The sequence below is a fragment of the Callospermophilus lateralis genome, chromosome 7, assembly GCF_048772815.1.
Source record: "Callospermophilus lateralis isolate mCalLat2 chromosome 7, mCalLat2.hap1, whole genome shotgun sequence".
Classification (NCBI taxonomy): Eukaryota; Metazoa; Chordata; class Mammalia; order Rodentia; family Sciuridae; genus Callospermophilus; species Callospermophilus lateralis.
The window spans coordinates 62,410,366-62,416,365 of NC_135311.1; the positions used below are offsets into that span (position 1 = coordinate 62,410,366).

A 6,000-nucleotide genomic window follows, 5' to 3' on the forward strand; every position below is an offset into this window, starting at 1 on the left:
TATTAAAATTACCCTTTACTTTCAAGCTCACACAAAAATATCACTTCACTCCCTCCATTGAAAATAATCATTCCTTTGGCTCTAATTTTTGGTTATTTTATTCTGCCACTCATTAAATGGAAAGGTTCTACAGGGAGTCTGTCTAGCATAAAGTGAGATCCTGATAAATTTTCAGAATGAATGCTGAATAAATTAAGATAGATAGGAATCAAAATCCTTCCAGAATCCCTTCTGGGAATCATCTTTGTTCACTGGTAGTACTAACTCCCTGGGACAAAGAGCAGTTGTAAATGCCCACATTCCTAGGTCAAGGGCTTTTATAGTTGGGAGGTGAAGGCCATGATAATTGAGAGGTTGTTCTATTTTCAGGAGGTGGAGTGGGCTGCTGTTACCCTACATTCACTGAATAGTGATTCTTCAACTCAGCCAAACTTCAATATCTTGCCAACTTGGGGGCTGAAACTTTTCTACCTGGGCCCATCAGGCTTTCTTCAAATTCAGTCTGAAAGGTTTTATCAAAATCATGAGAACAGAGCTATAGGTATTGTCAACCTAATGAGGCTTAAGTGTCACTGTTCCTCACTTTCACAGTTCTTACAATAGGGTAGCATTTCTAAGTAGGCATTTCTGGCAAACTGCTTAAAGAACTCACTGCAGGGAAGAGGATGTAAATTTCAAAGACTCATGTGTATACATGTATAATATACTGTGATTTATTTACTCATCCTAAATACTCACCTCCACATCTAATTTTGAATTCTTTTCCATGAAGAGGGAGACCCCTACACCCAAACTCAATAAGGAGGTGAAGTGAACCCAAAGAGGAAAAGAACAAAACTGATATAGAACAAAAAGCTGCCTGCTGTTTAGAAATAGCCTTGGAATATTCACAAAACACCTAACACTCCTCCCTTCCCCCAAAAGATCCAAAGAACTCAGTGGATGTCAAAGACCCAAATGACTCAGTGTGGAACCCTCTTCTTGGTCTCTAAGACAGGGACAGTAGTGGAAAAGTGAAATAAACCAGCACCTGTCTGACTCAAAGAAAAGGACAGTCCTGGTCCACTGGTTTCCTCAGAAGGGGGGCCACCTCTGGAACACCAGATTTTTATCACCGACAGGGTCTTGGGGAATCTTGGACACATACTCACAGGGACATACCCTCCTTGTAGCAGTTGGGATCTCCCAGCTTATCAATTCCAATTTAGACCCTAACTTTTTGTGCTAAAGTCATGGTTGAAAAAAGGTGAATGGAAACAGAAGGGACAGTCATAAGGGAAGGACAGAGAAGAGGTAGGATAGAGATACACTCAGAAAGAATGGCAAGGAGGGTGTCCCTGCACCTTTAGGCCCCCTTCCCTGCTCAAAGTAGTCATCAACAAAGGCCTAGATGAGGTGAAGTGTGTAAAGAAAAAGTAAAAAGGGAACAGCACTTGTTAGTTTCTTTACCTAGGTACTCATCAGAATGAAATTTCAGGAAATGTACCCACACTTACAAAAAGATCCCAGTGGGAAAGACGATTGTGAAGACCCAAAAAGCAAGAAGGAAAAGTCAAGTTAACCCGTGAGTTTCACGAGTATGGCTCTGGTCCTCAGCTGCCTCAGCGTCGTCGTCCTGCTCCAACTGCTAACTGATCACCAAGGACCACAGTGTTCCGGTTCCCATAATGCCCACTCCTGACGTCTACCTCTCGTGGGCGCCCATCTCAAGGTTCCATCCTCGCGGAAGACCCCGCCCCTCCAGCAGCTGTCTCCCCTCCAGGACCACCGCTGACGCTGTGGCCGCCCTGACCCTGGATGGCAATTGGTCAGCAGCCATCTCTGCAGTCCCCTGCCCAGTGCAGCTCCAGAGCGACCACCTCCATTGCACACTCATCCCAGTGCTTCCTCCAGTATCCAGTACTCAGACTCCAGCCAAATGCATGGCAAGAGAGGGCTAGAACTCGCTGCCTCCAAGCATTGCCCTTTCCATGAAAAGATCCTACTGGGCGGCTCAATCTAATTCGTAGCCTGGAACCACAGAATTTTAAGCTCACAGGCTGTGGCACCCACGCAGCCACACCCCCTAAAGCCGGGAGAAATAGGGGTACCCTGCTTGGACCCGCTGCAGCCCCTTGGGAAGCCGGCTTCCGGCAGCCTGAAACTCCGCTGTGAACACATTCTCCTGAGACTAGGGGTCTTGGCTAGTGGGCCTGGAGGTTCCAGGAAGTGGAAGTGAGGCAGGTCCACTCCCACCCAAGCCAGTGCATGCCTTGCAGGGTGGAATCTGGGCCTCAGGGGGACCCGAGCGAGGCGGAGTCTTAGGGAAGCTCCTTGCCGGTCTCTGGGCGCTGGCGCCACCTCCCCTCCCTTTGCCACTCCCACCTAAGCCAGTGCACGCCTTGCTGGGTGGAATCTGGGCCTCTGGGGGACCCGTGCGAGGGGGAGTCTCAGGGACGCTCCCCTCCGGTCTCCGGGTGCTGGCGCCACCTCCCCTCCCTTTGCCCTTCAGGGCACCCTGCCCTCCCTGGACTGTGGCGTTTGTCCGTGGCTGGGCAGCCGGCCTGTCCCCCGCCCCCCCCCTTTTTTTTAACATTTTTTAGTTTTTGGCGGACACAACACTTGATTGTATGTGGTGCTGAGGATTGAACCCCGGGCCACATGCATACCAGGGGAGCGCGCTACTGCTTGAGCCACATCCCCAGCCCCAGGCCTGTCCCCTTTTGCTTGCCTTCCCGTGCCCTCCCCGGAATAGCCAATAGCGCCAGACCCGGGGTTTCTCAGATGGCGCCTGCATAACTTGCTCACCAAGTGCTAGGAATGCTGCTGGCCTCCCGGAGAAATGCATTCTTTCTATCTATAGCTCTCTCTGTCCATCCTATGTCTATTACAGCTATTCCAGGGGCGACAACTGCTTTCCTCTGTTCACATCTCCCATTGATGGCTTCTGACCCGAATTTGGGAATGGGGCGATCTCCCACCTGTTATCTTTGAGCAGACTAATCTCCTGTAAGCAGAAGTGCCATTTGGAGACTTGACAGCCATTTGGCCCAAGACAGGGGACTTTTTCCCCTTGGAATTCCACGCTTTCTTAAATAGTATCGCTTTTCTCTGAGAATGCTTTAGCTTTTTTGGTTTTTTTATGTTTTAGTCGTGAGAATTGACAATACATTATATTTGCTTCAGTCTTCCTCATTCTGCTTTAAGGGAAGAAAAAACAATTTGCCTTCTCAGATCTTCTTTATAAGATTCCTTCTTTCTCTTTGCTCTGCTAGAGTTAAACCACATTTAGAACATGTAAGTGCAGCTAGCTGTCAGCCCTGCAGAGTTTAAGGTAATAGTTATTTTCTTTTTTGTAATTCCTTTTTTGTGTGTCACAGGGGTAACTCATTTGATTTTGGAGTTCCTTTAATTCTTCTGAAAGATTTCAAAGCCTCCAGAATCCAAAATGGGACATGGTAAACAGATTAGAATTTTACTACTAAACGAACTGGAAAAGCTGGAAAAGACCCTCTTCAGACTTGAACAAGGTCAGTAGCAGGTTGTTTGAATATCTCCTTTGTGTCTTTTAAATTTTAACTCATTAATGGGCAATTAAAAATTTTATTGGTTCTTCTTAGTTATACAATTTAAAATTTTTAAAACTTTATGTTAGGGACTGGGATGATGTCTAAAGTACTAGAACTTGAGCTTGACATGAGTAAGGCCTTAGGTTCAATTCCCAGCACCAAACAATAAAACTTCGAGTTAGATACAGTTTTCTAGGATCTTCATATTCTGCAGATTAAACTAATTATAGTTGATTTTAGTTAAAAGTGTTTTATATCTGTCATGTAAGAACAAGGATAAAATAGGTCAGTTTTCCTTCTGTGCAAACTCCCACATTAATGACCACATTATTTCTGATAGCATTTCTTATTAAAACTTAGTGAAAATACTTTATATATAATTTTACTGAGTATATCTGTAACTTTGGTTTTTTATAGCTCACTCTTTTCCTTTACTGAACCTCTGAATTAGTAGAGTATAGCAAAAATATAATAAACTATTTTTTATATTAATCAAAATGCTCTCAAATGTGGGGAAGATAAAAGCTGAAAATAGTTTCTTGCCAAATAAAAAATAGCCAATGAAATTATGCTGATATAGTTAAGCAGTGATTAAAAAGTCAAATTGTGTTTCTATAAAACAGATTCATAGATGCTGTATTTTCTTAGATTTTGTAATTTTTCAGCATTGAAAAACTTTCCACAGTGATTTTATGTAATATAATTTGTGAAATAGAAATTGGATATATGAAAAATAAATACAGCTCCCCCTTACTGGTGTACCAAATGGACAATGATAACCATTTTGAAGAAGTTTTGTTATTTCTATAGTATTTGAAGAATTAAATTTATTTTTCTTTGAATTTCAGCCATCTCATGTGTTACCCCCAATGCCAACTCTCCTCTTCTTCCAACTTGGTGTGGCACTTAAGATCACCAAGTACTTACTCCATTTTTGGCTTTCCTGACTCTGCACTTTTCTGGTTTTGACTATTTTTTCCTCTTTACCCTCTTAATATTCCTGTCAACTTAAAGTGTCTCACTGGACTCCCTTCTACATTTTAATTAATTGCAAGTATCTGCTAGGAATCCTTTTTTTCTGTTCCCCTAGCCTCAAAGAAGTATGCATTCTTACTGCCTCAGGTGTTTCCTCTGTGCCAAGAACTCCTTAAAAGAGGTCCTTGAGCTTTGCTTTCTTCATGGAAGCTTTTGAGTACAGTGTAATGACAAGTGTAAGGAATCAGCATTTTCCTGGCTCTGCTGCTAACAAATTATGTGGCTTTTGTCAAGTTACATTTTTAGCATTAATTTCTCTATTTGTGAAGTAAAGATATTCTGCCCTTCTACAGAAGGGCAGTTAATAAATACTTGCTGATCGATCACTACAACTCTGATTAAATGCACCAAAACTTGGCAAATTCAGCTAACCTGTTTGAAGAGGGAATTGTGAAGGTCTTATGAAATAAGAATGATGTGGTTGACTTTGTAACTCTAGTTAAAAAACAGTAATTTCGTCCAAATGCTATGAATGAGAATATGCCACTTTTGTTGTAGTGATCATATTATTTTAGAAGATAATTTGTAATGTGAAGGATGAATTAAAGAGAGGGAACACTGGGACAAGAAATCATCCAGAAGGCTCTTTTAAAAAACCTGTCTGGGGGTTGGGGTTGTAGGTCAATGGTAGAGTGCTTGCCTAGCCCATGTGAGGCACTGGGTTTGATACTCAGTACCACATATAAGTAAATGAAAAATAAAGGTATTCTGTCCATCTACAATTTAAAAAAAGCTTAAAAATGGTATCTGGTTAAAGATAAGGATTTAACAATATCAGAGTTGCAAAGGGGGACAGAATGAGACATTTTAAAATGCATAGGATTTAGTAACCAATTAGAGTGAAAAACTGGGAATTTTTAGTTTTTTCATAGTTAATTGACAAACAACCAAACTCTTCTTCATTTTTCTTTTCTTTTTTCCCTAAAAGAATTTATCTTCATTTTCAAGACTGACATCTCTGTAGATTCTTTTAATTCAACAACAGAAGACTGAATAATTATTTTCTAGCCAAAGCATGAGTCTTCCCATTTTATTTATCTTACTTAGTAGCAGAATAATGAACATAATAAGTATTCTCCATATTTGGAATTCTTCCATCTTTTATATAGTTTGGTTAAATTTATCATTTTTCCTCTTTAAGAAAATATAAACATTTTATATTTTATATACAAACATTCTTTGTTTAGGAGCTTCAGTTTCTATAAATCATGTGGAGGGAAAAATTTCCATTTACAATAATACTTTATCACTCATCTTGCTAGCTGTCTCCAGGAGGGATATGTATTGCCTATGTCTGCAAATCTGTAATATGTATTGCAAATCTGAATAAAGTATTCCTAGTTTTAGCATGAGGAATAAGATTGCCACGCTATGTACTGCTGTGATCTAAGTCAATTTTAATTTTAACATGATGATG

General features: G+C 41.1%; 1 pseudogene across 1 annotated transcript in view; it reads left to right on the top strand.

The window, feature by feature from the left end:
- The first annotated feature begins 2,601 nt into the window (after positions 1-2,601).
- Positions 2,602-6,000, top strand: part of LOC143405123 (glycogen debranching enzyme-like) — a 66,331-nt pseudogene continuing 62,932 nt past the window's right edge. The window contains exon 1 of the transcript XR_013091975.1: positions 2,602-3,509. The product of XR_013091975.1 is annotated as a glycogen debranching enzyme-like (transcript). The remainder of the gene's footprint in view (positions 3,510-6,000) is intronic.